Raw genomic sequence first — 12,380 nt, 5'->3', positions numbered from 1 at the left:
GCCCAGACTGGAGTGCAGTGGTATAATCACAGCTCACTGTAGCCTCAGCCTCCCAGCCTCAAGTGATCCTTTCACCTCAGCCTCCTGAATAGCTGGGACTACAGGTGCATGCCACATGCCCAGCTAATTTTTGTATTTTTTGTAGAGATGAGGTTTCACCATGCCATGTTACCCAGGCTAGTCTCAAACTCCTGGGCTCAACCAATCTGCCTGCCCTAGCCTTCCAAGGCACTGGGATTACAGGCATAAGCCACCATCCCTGGCCCAAACGGATATTTTTTAAGCTAGTAGGTCTTCTCCAAGAAAATGGCATAGCTTTCTATTACCCAGATATTGTTTTGTATCTTCTAATACATTTTCTTCATTTAGGTTTCAGTGTCTTTTGTATTAAATAGATCTCTAAATGTGTTATAATTTTGGTTGCTTAAAGGTAATACTTTCCCCATTTCCTTTGCTAGTGCTTACTGGTAGAATGGAGAAAGGTTGTGAATTTTAAAATGTTTATCTTGTATCTAGCCACCTAACTAAATGCTGGAAGGTCACTTGGTGAGATTAGGGAAGGGGTGGCAGTTGAGTGTGTTGAAAACTGTGAGATACTGTCTTGCCCTGGAGTCTGAGTGGGTCAGGAAAGGAAGAAGAGCAAGGAAAAGCAGAATTGACTGTGTGTAGGGCACTGCGTTGGTAGGGGTCAGTTCCATTGTGAGGAACTGTGAGTAACAGTGACCTAAAAACACTGGATTAATAAGAATGACATTTCTTTCTTTCTCATATAAAAGAAAATCTATTGTAGGCAATCCAGGTTCTATAGTTCTGCAGGACCCAGACTGCTTCTATCTTTTTTTTTTTTTAATTTCTTCTTATACTTTAAGTTCTGGGGTACATGTGCATAGCTTGCAGGATTGTTGCATAGGTACACACATGCAATGGTGGTTTGCTGCCTCCATCCCCCCGTCACTTACATCAGGCATTTCTCCCAGTGTTATCCCTCCCCAACCTCCCTACCCCCGCTATCCCTACCCAGCCCCCCACCCCCCAACAGACCCTAGTTTGTGATGTTCCCCTCCCTGTGTCCATGTGTTCCCATTGTTCAACACCCACCTATGAGTGTGAACATGTGGTGTTTGGTTTTCTGTTCTTGTGTCAGTTTGCTGAGAATGATGGTTTCTAGATTCATCCATGTATCTGCAAAGGACATGAACTCATCCTTTTTTATGGCTGCATAGTATTCCATGGTTTATCTTTTCCATTCAGCCACCCTTCAGGTGTGACCCTTATCCTCATGGTCCAGGATGAACATGTCCATGTTCCAAGAAGAAGGATGGAAGAGAGGAAAATGAGATGAAGGGCACATTCCAGTGTATTTTAAAGAAATTTCTGGTTGAGTGTGATGGCTCACACCTGTAATCCCAGCACTTTGGGAGGCTGAGGTGGGCAGATCATGAGGTCAGGAGTTCAAGACCAGCCTGACCAACATAGTGAAACCCCGTCTCTACTAAAAATACAAAAAAAATTGCTAGGTGTGGTGGCGCATGCCTGTAATCTCAGCTATTCAGGAGGCTGAGGCAGGAGAATCACTTGAACACAGAAGGCAGAGGTTGCAGTGAGCCAAAATTGCACCACTGCATTCCAGTCTGGGCAACAGAGCAAGACTCTGTCTCAAAAAAAAAAAAAAGAAATTTCCCAGGAGCTGTCACATAATAATTTTACTCACATCTTACTGACCAGAGCTGAGTGATGTGACCATGTTTTGCTCTAAGGGATGCTGGGAAATATTTTTATTCTAAATCAAGATTCTAAGCTGGTAGTAATAGACATGTTAGGGTTGGTAGTCAGCAGCCTCTGTGCAGGCAAAATTGTGGGGTGGTAGAGACGTGATTTTTTTCTGTAGCTCTTCTTAGCTACCAGTGCAGAAAGGAGAAGGCAAATGGGACATGGTACAAGGGGTTGGGGGGCAGCAGAATATTGGTACGAGGCATGGAGGGTATGGGTGAGATAATAGTTAAAGCTAGGTTGGAAAGGAGAGAATCCTGTTTGGGGGATGATAGGCTGGGAGAAGGAGGAGGGCTCAACCGACTAGTGATCTCAGAGGGATTAAAAACCAGATAATGTGGCTGTGGCAGTGGGTGATGTATGTGGAAGGGAGATGAGAGTCATTCAGTATAAGGAGGGCAAGGCATGGCCTGGGAGAGTCCTCTTCCTGGACACTGGACTCCAGGAATATGGCAGGAGACACAAAATATAGGGAAGCTGGTGTAGCCAGATGGTGTGATCCCTAAGGCAGTTCCCTGGGGGAGGAGAGTAATGATCCAGAGGAGCACAGGAGTGTGAGGACACTGACCCTACCTGCAGGCCTAATCTGCTGACTCAGGTAGATACACAGGTGTAAGAGAATAAAAAGTCATCAATACAGATAGCTGATAGTCACACCTATGACTGGGGGATGACCAGGCCTTAGGGAGGCCAAGATAAGGAGAGAGCATTCTGTAGGAAGATGAAGGACAAAGGGAATTGATTTGCCATGGAATGAGGATCCAGTGGGCACAGAGGAAAGCCTTGAAGGGAAAGAGAGCAGCTGGTATTTGGGAGAGGACACAGAATAGTGTGGCATTGAGAATGTGAGAAAGAACAAATGAGAAGGGTTATATTTTGGACATAGACGGAAGACTACAAAATGTAACGTCTGGGCTGGGTGCAGTGGCTCACGCCTGTAAACCCTGAACTTTGGGAGGCTGAGGCAGGAGGATCCCTTGAAACCAGGACTTCAAGACCAGCCTGGGTAACATGGTAAAACCCTGTCTACAAAAAATTTGAAAATCAGCTGGGCAGGGTGGTGCATGCCTATAGTTCCAGCTAATTGAGAGGCTGAGGCAGAGGATTGCTTGAGCCAAGGAGTTCAAGGTTGCAGTGAACTGTAATCATGCTAGTGCACCCCAGCCTGAGTGACACAAAAAAAAAAAAAAAAAAAAAAAAAAAATTTAAGAAAAAAGAAAGAAAAAAAGAAAGTAACAATATCTGGATGTGAGGGGTCCAAGATCCAGAGCTCTGGGTTCAAGTTGTCTTAGAGAACATCCAAGCTGTGGTCCCAGAGCAACAGACATGCTGAAGCAGGGCTACTGCCTTGTGGGCCAACTCAGGGATGGGCTCTCAGTGGTCAGTGGCCACACTAGGGATTTCCAAAGGCTTGAATGTCGAGCAGTTGCAGGCTATAAAGAGATGCTTTCCTTCCTTGGAAGCCTTCATTGCCTTGCTCCTAAGGTATCCAGGATGAAGTCTGAGCCTCAAAACAACTACTAACTCTGTCAGCTGCTGGAGACAACTCTGGCTGCTTGACAATGACAAGAATCATGCTCTTCTAATATCCATTTTGATTTGAAATCTTTTATGTTTGAGATGTACTTCTCTCTATTGACAATGGGCTGGGTTTGGCTTACTCATTAGGTGTGGAACTCCCAGCTTGTGGTAAAACCTGATTGGAAAACAATATAAACACATTTCCTGGTAAATGTATAAATATATATAGATGTTGGTTGTTCCTCTCCCCACAACCAGCACACAGTGAAGACGAAGCAATTCTAAGCAATTCAGACATGCTCAGCATCTGGCCCTCATAAAAGGCCTGGAGTGAGTCATGACTGTGCACCAACAGGGAGGGCTTGTCTTGCTTGTGGAGAGGACTATATTTACCTCCCATTCTGCCCATGGCCCTTTCTATTGCTTTATGATGATCAGTCTGAGTTGTGAGCAAAGAGACTGGCAAAATAAGAATATGGAGAAGGGGAGCAAGGAGAAAGAAAGAAGACCACTACATATTCAAGGCAAAATCAGCAGTTTTGGGGAGAACAACCTGTTTTTGCTTTTGAGGAGCCAGATTAAAAAGTAGCAGAAAGAGCTTTGGCTTGTTAGTTAGGAGATGGCACCCTTCTCCTAGCTGTAGGCCACTTAATCTATTGGTACCTCAGTTTGTGCATCTGAGAAATGGGACCAATAATGGTTGCCCTATCCATTTGAGAGGAAAGGAAAACTCTCGTTTGAAAGCACTGCTAGGTGCCAGTTGTGGAGTGAGCTCCTTAAACATGCCATCTCATTTATTACCGAAGGTATCCCCCATGATGTCATGAAACCATTCTTCAGCTGAAGGAACTAAGACTTGAGAGGCTTTGCTGCTTGCCGAAGGGCACAAAGCCTGTCAGGACTCAAACTCATGTCTGTCTGTCTCCATATTCTGTGTAGCTCCTATTACTTCATGTTGACATTGATGTTGAAGGATACATTAGGATCTCCTGCTGGGAAGGAGAAAAGCATAAGGCAGTACCCCAGTTCCAAGGCCTGGGGCATCCCTGTCCTTGACCCCCACAGAAGGCTGAGCCCAGCCCAATTCTGTTTCCTCAGAGCCCTGGTTGCTGCTGTGGGAGCAGGCCGGTTGTTAATCTGATAAACGGCTTCCTGCCAAGGTGGGAGGGGGAGCTAAAGGGTTGCTGTATTGCCATCCCAGTGGCAGGTGGAAGACTCCAGTGACTTTGCCCACAGAAGCACTCTATGGCTTTGGGGTGAGTGAGCCTTGAATGGGAGTCCTGGCTCTGCTTCCTGCTAGCAGTGTGACCTTAACTTGTCTTACCTTCAGTTTCCTCATCAGTAAAATGCAGATAAGAATGCTCCCCATAAAAGGTGAATGTTGTGAATATTAAATGAGCTAATGTGGGAAATGTGGATTTCCCACTGTTACACACAACTGAGTAAAAGGCAACTGTTTTTTCCATGGAGGTGGTGAGCAGACCTCCAGAGAAGCTGCGTAGGCACTGAGCAGTTTTTGTGTCTAATCCCTAAGTTCACATCATGGTCAATCATTTGTTTATTTGTTCAATAAATACATTCTAAACACTCAGTATGTCAGCTGCTGGGGACAAGCAGGTATGAGATAGCATCATACCTGCCTTTGTAGAGCTCACAGTTGAGCTGGAAGTACATGGCAGGGAAGTATCTGTTATAGTCACAGAGGCAACAGAGCTTGGAAATGTAAGCTTGACCGCCTCAATGGGGTCTCTTAGAGAATCTGGCATTTTAAAATCCAGGTCTCCTCTCCAGGTGTAGAGGGGCCCTTTCGTGGAGTTGTGGGATACACACTTCCTTGGTGGAGACAAGAAAGGCTGGGCTGCCAGCCTGCTGGGCAAGGGGTGGGGTGGGAGGAAGGAAGAGGAGGAGGAGTTGCTGCTGCTGCTTTGGGGGTGGTTGGTTGGACAGGCAGCCCTGGAGGTGCTTCCCATTTGGTGCTGGCAAAAACTCACCACCTTTGGCAGAGATGGACTGATGCGTCCATAGCTCAGAGTTTACGGGATACTTTACTTGTTATCTGAGGCATTTATAGAGTGTTAGGTGTTGCCATATCTTCCAGGGATTGTGAATGTGACAAGGATCTGTTCCAGTTCCCAGCCCACTGACTCACCAGTCATTGAGCAGTCAGTGATCACACTGGACCTCTCTTGGGAGGCAGTAAGGTGAATGTCTGGGTCCAGGCATAAACTTGGAGAAAGGGCTCGATGTCAGTCAGCTTGATGGGAAGCCTATGGTACAGCTCTCTGGGGATTAAGTAGAGGGGAGGTACAATGTTCACTCTTCTGGGCTTTCCAAATCTACTACATCTAGGCTCTCCCCGTCTCACCCTATCCTGTCATCCTGCTTGTTCCTCAATAACCAATACCCACACCAAACTGGCAGGCAGATTCCTCAAGATCCCCCAAACACATGGGAGCTCATTCCTACCTCATTGATTTTAAGATCAGATCCCTACTGTTTCACTTTTTTTCAACCATGGTTAGCTCATCTCTCAAGCCCAGCTCTGATTCTGCCTCCCCCAGAAAGCCTTCCTTAACTTCCATAGCACACACTGACCTTTCTCCTCTGGATTACCCCATTTTAGTAATGATGCATTGATGGACTCATTCATTAATTCAGTCAGTGCATGGCAAGCCTGACCTGTTCTATAAGAAAAAATACCTCCAAAATCGATCCACTTCTCTCCATCTTCACTGCTTCCACCCTCGACATCTCTTGCTTGGATTATTAAAAACCCTTGTAGCTGATCCTTCTACTCTCACTTTGCCTGTCTCCAACCCCTGCATACTCCATGCACTATCTAGTGGTCTTTTTTTTTTTTTTTCTGAGATGGAGTCTCACACTGTCACCCAGCCTGTAGTACAGTGGCACGATCTCAGCTCACCACAATCTCCACCTCCTGGGTTCAAGCAATTCTCCTGCCTCAGCCTCCCAAGTAGCTGGGACTACAGGCATGCTCCACCACACCCAGCTAATTTTTTTGTATTTTTAGTAGAGACAGGGTTTCACCATGTTGGCCAGGATGGTCTCGATCTCCTGACTTCGTGATCTGCCCACGTTGGCCTCCCGAAGTGCTGGGATTACAGGCGTGAGCCACCGTGCCCGGCTCCAGTGGGCTTTTATGAAGGTAAATTAGCCCCCATCACTCCCCTGCTTACAAGTCTTCTAGTAGCTTCCCAAAGTCCTCACCACAGCCCACAAGTCTCTGCTAATCTAGCCTTTGGCTGTACTCCCAGCCTCTTTTCATTCCATCATTCCTCTTGCTCATTCTGCTTTTAGGTACCTTAGCTTTCTCTCAGTTCTTCCAAAAGGCCAAACCATTACTATTGCCTCAAGGCTTCTGCATGTACTGGCCTTCTACCTAGAATGGTCTTAGCTCCTCAGTGTTTGCCTACTCCTCATCACTCTGCTCTCTACTCTCAAATGTCACCTCATCAGAAGGTTTTCCTTGAGCAACCATCTAAAATAGCTCTTGCCCTCTTCAAGTCACATATCATTATACTATTTCCTTTTATGTCTTAGTCTGTTTTGTGTTGCTGTAAGAAAATACCAAAGACTATGATTTATAAAAAAAAGAAATTTATTTCTCACCATTCTGGAAGCTGGGAAATTCAGTATCAAGGTGCTGGCATCTGGTGAGGGCATTCATGTTATATTATTCTATGGTGGAAGGTGGAAGGGCAAAGCAGTGTTTGAGACAGAGAGAAAAAGGGGGCCAAGCTTCCATGATAACTTCTTCTGTGATAATGGCATCAATCTATTAATGAGGGCAGAGCCCTCATAATGTCATCATTTCTTAAAGGTCTCACCTCTTAATGCCAACACAATGGCAATTAAGTTTCAATATGAGATTTGGGTGTTTCTTTGTAGACAGTCTTGCTCTGTCACTCAGGCTGGAGTGCAGTGGCTCAATCTTGGCTCACTGCAACCTCCACCTCCTGGGCTCAAGTGATTCTCCTGCCTCAGCCTCCTGAGTAGCTGGGACTACAGGTGTGTGCCATCACACCCCACTAATTTTTGTATTTTTAGTAGAGACGGGGTTTCACCATGGTGGCTAGGCTGGTCTCAAACTCCTGAGCTCAAGTGGTCCACCCACCTCAAAAACATGAGTTTTTGAGGGGACATTCAAACATAGTACTTTATATCACTAACATTTTTTTAACTTGTGTTTCCTTGTATTGTATGCTTTTCACCAGTAGATGGGAAATACCTTCAGGTAGAAACAATGTCTTTTCACTGATATATCCTCAGAGTTTAGAATAGTGCTTAACATATGAACAAAACCAATGGTATTTAATAAATACCATTTCTTAAATGGGCATTAAATGCCTTTTATATGTGGAGCCTTGAAAATCAGTAATTACTACCACTGATTAGAGATACAAATGCCTATCCTGGAACATGGTTTTTCAAAGGTAGTCCACAAAACCCTGGTGGTCTGTCAAGGAGTTTGCAACTGGTTTGATAGTTTCAGAGGACAGACCAATGAAACAGTTTTGTTCACATATACTTAACTTTTTAAAATGTAAGATTAAGGGCCAGGTATGGTGGCTCATGCCTGTAATCCCAGCACTTTGAGAGGCCAAGGTGGGTGGATCACCTAAGGTCAGAAGTTGAAGACCAGCCTGACCAACATGGTCTGTCTCTACTAAAATACAAAAATTAGCCAGTCATGGTGGTGCATGCCTGTAGTCCCAGGTACTCAGGAGGCTGAGGCAGGAGAATTGCTTGAACCCAAGAGGTGGCAGTGAAAGTGAGCCGAGATTACGCCACTGTACTCCAGCCTAGGTGACACAGCAAGGCTCTGGCTCATTAAAAAAAGATAAAAAGAAAAAAAAAAGATTAAGGCTGTCATAGAAATTCTGTTATTTTATTAATAATTGTTTTATGACATACTCCAAGGACTGTATTGGCTAGTTCATCATAGCTAATTTCAGTTATCAATTATAGTTTATTTTGAATATGTTTCACATTATGAGTGTTAAAATCTTAGTCATAAAAATCTATTTTTTTTTTTGAGACAGTGTCTCTGTCACCCAGGTAAGTGTGCAGTGGTGTAATCATGGCTCACTGTAGCCTCAACCTCCCAGGCTCAATTAATCCTCCCACCTCAGCATACTGAATAGCTGGGACTACAGGCATGACTGGCTAATTAAAAAAAATTTTTTTTTAGAGATGGGGTCTTACTATGTTGCCTAGGCAGGTCTCAAACTCCTGGACTCAAGCGATCCTCCTGCCTCAGCCTCCCAAAGTGCTGGGATTATAAGCATAAGCCTCTGCGTCCAGACAAAATCTACATTTTTGTTGGTACTATTGTGTTGCATTATTTCTCATGATTCAAAAGTAGTTCATCAAAGAGTAAAATTAATGATGAAGAATAATATTGTCAATAGTGCAACAGAGAATAATGCTGTAAGTGTAAATACTTAATTGTTACACTAAGAATATACCTCATGAATCTGTATGAGCTAGGACAATATAATCAGCACAGCAGCTGAAGAAGGAGTTCACATAGGAAATACAGTGCTGAATATCTGAAAATTGGACTTTATGGGGTTGTGAATGGTCCCTAAGAACATTGTTTCTTGTGACACTTTGTCCAATAGTGGCAAAGGCCATCAGAGTTAAAAAATATATGGTTACTTATCTGGTAAATCAATGGACATTTTCCAGAGTATGTGTAGGATATGGATTAATTTTGTTAATAAAATTAGAGCAGAGACCAAAACTGCAGAGGTGTTACTTAAAGTTATACCTAGAGCAAAAACATATACAAATCATACTACTGTAAGAATGCCTGAATAGTCAGCTTAAGTTAAACCAGTGACAAGCATAGGGCTTGAAGAGAAGGCAGAACAAACTTGGCATAGTTCTTTTTTCAAAAGATTCTGTTGAAAGCAAGTAAAGAAAACAACTGAATGTGGAACTGACTTATGGTTCAAGCCAATCCTTATCGAGATGAACATAGACACCTTGGCAAAAAGTTGAAAACAATTTTATTCCTCTGTTTTTGAATAATTACTAATTTGAAAACTATTATGTGTTTTTTTTTTTGAGATGGAGTTTCACTCTTATTGCCCAGGTTGGAGTGCAATGGCATGATCTTGGCTCACTCAACCTCCGCCTCCCAGGTTCCAGCAATTCTCCTGCCTCAGCTCCTAGGTAGCTGGGATTAGAGGCAGATGCCACCACACCTGGCTAATTTTTTGTGTTTTTAGTAGAGATGGGTTTTCACTGTGTTAGCCAGGACGGTCTTGATCTCCTGACCTCAGGTGATCTGCCCGCCTTGGCCTCCCAAAGTGCTGGGATTACAGGCATGAGCAACCGTGACCAGCCCTATTGTGTCTTATGTTTATAATTTTAAAAATTGAAATAGGCTGGGTGCAGTGGCTCACATCTGTAATCTCAGCACTTGGGGAGGCTGAGGTGGGAAGATCACTTGAGCCCAGGAGTTCAAGACTAGCCTGGGCAACAAAGTGAGACCCTTTCTTTACAAGAAATACAAAAAATTAGCCAGGCATGGTGGTGCACACCTGTAGTCCCAGCTACTCAGTAGGCTGAGCTGGGAGGATGGCTTGAGCTCTGGGAAGTTGAGGCTACAGTGAGCTGTGCACTCCAATTTGGGTGACGGAATAAGACCCTGTCCCCCAACAAAAAAAAAAATGAAGCAGATTTCCACTTAAATGTGGTAGTCTGAACATGTTTGCTCCATACGACCTCCCAAAATTTGTCAGTTTTTTTTTTTTTTTGAGATGGAGTCTTGTTCTGTCACCCAGCCTGGAGTGCAGTGAGGCTATTTCGGCTTACTGTAACCTCTGTCTCTTGGGTTCAAGTGATTCAAGTGATCCACCCACCTCAAGACTCCCAAAGTAAATAATTTTTTTTTTCTCTTTTTTGGAGACGGAGTTGCGCTCTGTTGCCTAGGCTGGAGTGCAGTAGAACAATCTTGGTTCATTGCAACAATCTTGGCTCACTGCAACCTCCACCTCTCGGGTTCAAGCAATTCTCCTCCCTCAGCCTCCCAAGTAGCTGGAATTACAGGTGCACACTGCCATGCCTAATTTTTTGTATTTTTAATAGAGATGGGGTTTCACTGTGTTGCCCAGGCTGATCTTGAACTCCTGAGCTCAGGCAATCCTCCCGCCTCAGCCTCCCAAAGTGCTAGGATTACAGGTGTGAGCCACTGTGCCTGGCCAATAACTTTTTGGAAAGCATAAATGACCTTTGGCTTTAATTCATTATGAAGTAATAGGGACAACATTTATTCTGCCAATGTAAAGAAGAAGAAGCTGGACAAGATGTATGAAACAGCTCTTTTCTGATATTTTATTAGAGGTAGCACCGAATTGTGATTCTTGAGACAGGTGAAACAAATGAAGTGAGCTCTGTTATCAGGTAGGTTTCTACTTGGCGGCTCATTTCAGACCATGGAGCAAGGAGATTCTAGCAGAATACAATCCTCTCACTGAGTTGAAAAAGAGAAGGAGAGAGAAAGAGAGAAAGTGAGAAAGAGAGAGAGAGAGAAATGGGGCAGAGAGAGAGAGAGAGACAGGTATTGGAGTAGTTCAGGTAGGCTGAAGCAGCTAGAAGTTGAGAAAAAATTCAGATAAGGGGGTGTTATGCAGAAGTGCTCCAGAAATCTGCACTGGGGTCTCATTAAGCTTTTTTTTTTTTTTTAAGATGGAGTCTTACTCTGTCACCCAGGCTGGAGTGTGGTGGTGTGATCTCAGCTCACTGGAACCTCCACCTCCTGGGTTCAAACAATTCTCTTGCCTCACCCTCCCAAGTAGCTGGGATTACAGGCATGTGCCACCATGCCCAGCTAACTTTTGTATTTTTAGTAGAGGTGGCATTTCACTGTGTTGGCCAAGCTGGCTAGAACTCCCGTGATCTGCCCGCCTTAGCCTCCCAAAGTACTGGGATTACAGTCATGAGCCACCATGCAGGCCTTTAAGCCTTTTCTTTTCTTATGCCTTTTCTTTTCTTTCTTTTTTGTTTTTTTGAGACAGAGTCTTGCTCTGTCGCCCAGCCTGGAGTGCAGTGGTGCCATCTCAGCTCACTGCAACCTCTGCCTCCTGGGTTCAAGTGATTCTCCTGCCTCAGCCTCCTGAGTAGCTGGGATTACAGGAGTATGCCACCACACCCAGCTAATTTTTGTATTTTTAGTAGAGATGAGGTTTCACCATGTTGGTCAGGCTGGTCTGGAACTTCTGACCTCATGATCCACCTGCCTCAGCCTCCCAAAGAGCTGGGATTACAGGCATGAGCCACTGTGCCTAGCTAAAATTGTGTTTCTTTCTTTCTTTTTTTTTTTTTTTGAGATGAAGTCTCACTCTGTTGCCCAAGCTGGAGTGCAGTGGTGTGATCTTGGCTCACTGCAACCTTCACCTCCTGGGTTCAAGCAATTCTCCTGCCCCAGCCTCCCAAGAAACTGAGACTACAGGCATGTGTCACTATGCCCAACTAATTTTTATATTTTTAGTAGAGATGGGATTTCACTATGTTGGCCAGGCTGGTCTGGAACTTCTGACCTCGTGATCTGCCAGCCTCGGCCTCCCAAAGTACTGGGGTTACAGGTGTAAGCCACCACGCCCGGCCTCATTAAGGCTTTTCTGAATGCTAAGAAATAATACTGGCTGGGCACAGTAATGCATGCCTGTAATCCCAGCACTTTGGGAGGCCAAGCCAGGAGTTCAAGACCAACCTGGACAACATAGCAAGACACTGCCTCTACAAAAAAATATAAAGAATTACTCAGGCATGGTGGCATGTACCTGTAGTCCCAGCTACTTGGGAGGCTGAAGTGGGAGGATCACCTGAGAGCCCAGGAAGCAGATGTTGCAGTAAGCCAAGATCATGTCACTGCACTGTAGCTTGGGCAACAGAGTGAGACCCTGTCCAAAAAAAAAGAGAAAAGAAAAAATGAAAAAGAAATAATATCAACATATGATGTGGCATTTCACTATGTTGGCCAAGTGAAAATTCTGAATTCTAAAATTCACTGTTTTGCCCAAGTGAAAATTCTAAATTTGATGAGAATGCTAAGGCAA

The 12,380-nt window shown here is 44.5% G+C and overlaps 1 protein-coding gene across 1 annotated transcript in view; it reads right to left on the bottom strand.

Annotated features, from left to right (window-relative positions):
• Positions 1–4,944: 4,944 nt before the first annotated feature.
• RPAP2 (RNA polymerase II associated protein 2) overlaps positions 4,945–12,380 on the bottom strand; it is a 107,537-nt gene continuing 100,101 nt past the window's right edge. Inside the window, exons 13-14 of the transcript XR_010340666.1 lie at positions 6,922–6,990; positions 4,945–5,573 (exon numbers count right to left, since the gene is read on the bottom strand). The gene's annotated coding sequence lies outside the window, so the exon portion shown is untranslated. The remainder of the gene's footprint in view (positions 5,574–6,921; positions 6,991–12,380) is intronic.

The sequence above is a fragment of the Aotus nancymaae genome, unplaced genomic scaffold, assembly GCF_030222135.1.
Source record: "Aotus nancymaae isolate 86718 unplaced genomic scaffold, 86718_ANA_hifiasm-v0.15.2.pri h1tg000122l, whole genome shotgun sequence".
Lineage (NCBI taxonomy): Eukaryota > Metazoa > Chordata > Mammalia > Primates > Aotidae > Aotus > Aotus nancymaae.
The sequence above is the reverse complement of the archived record's forward strand: the minus strand, read 5'-3'. Positions and strand labels throughout refer to the sequence as shown.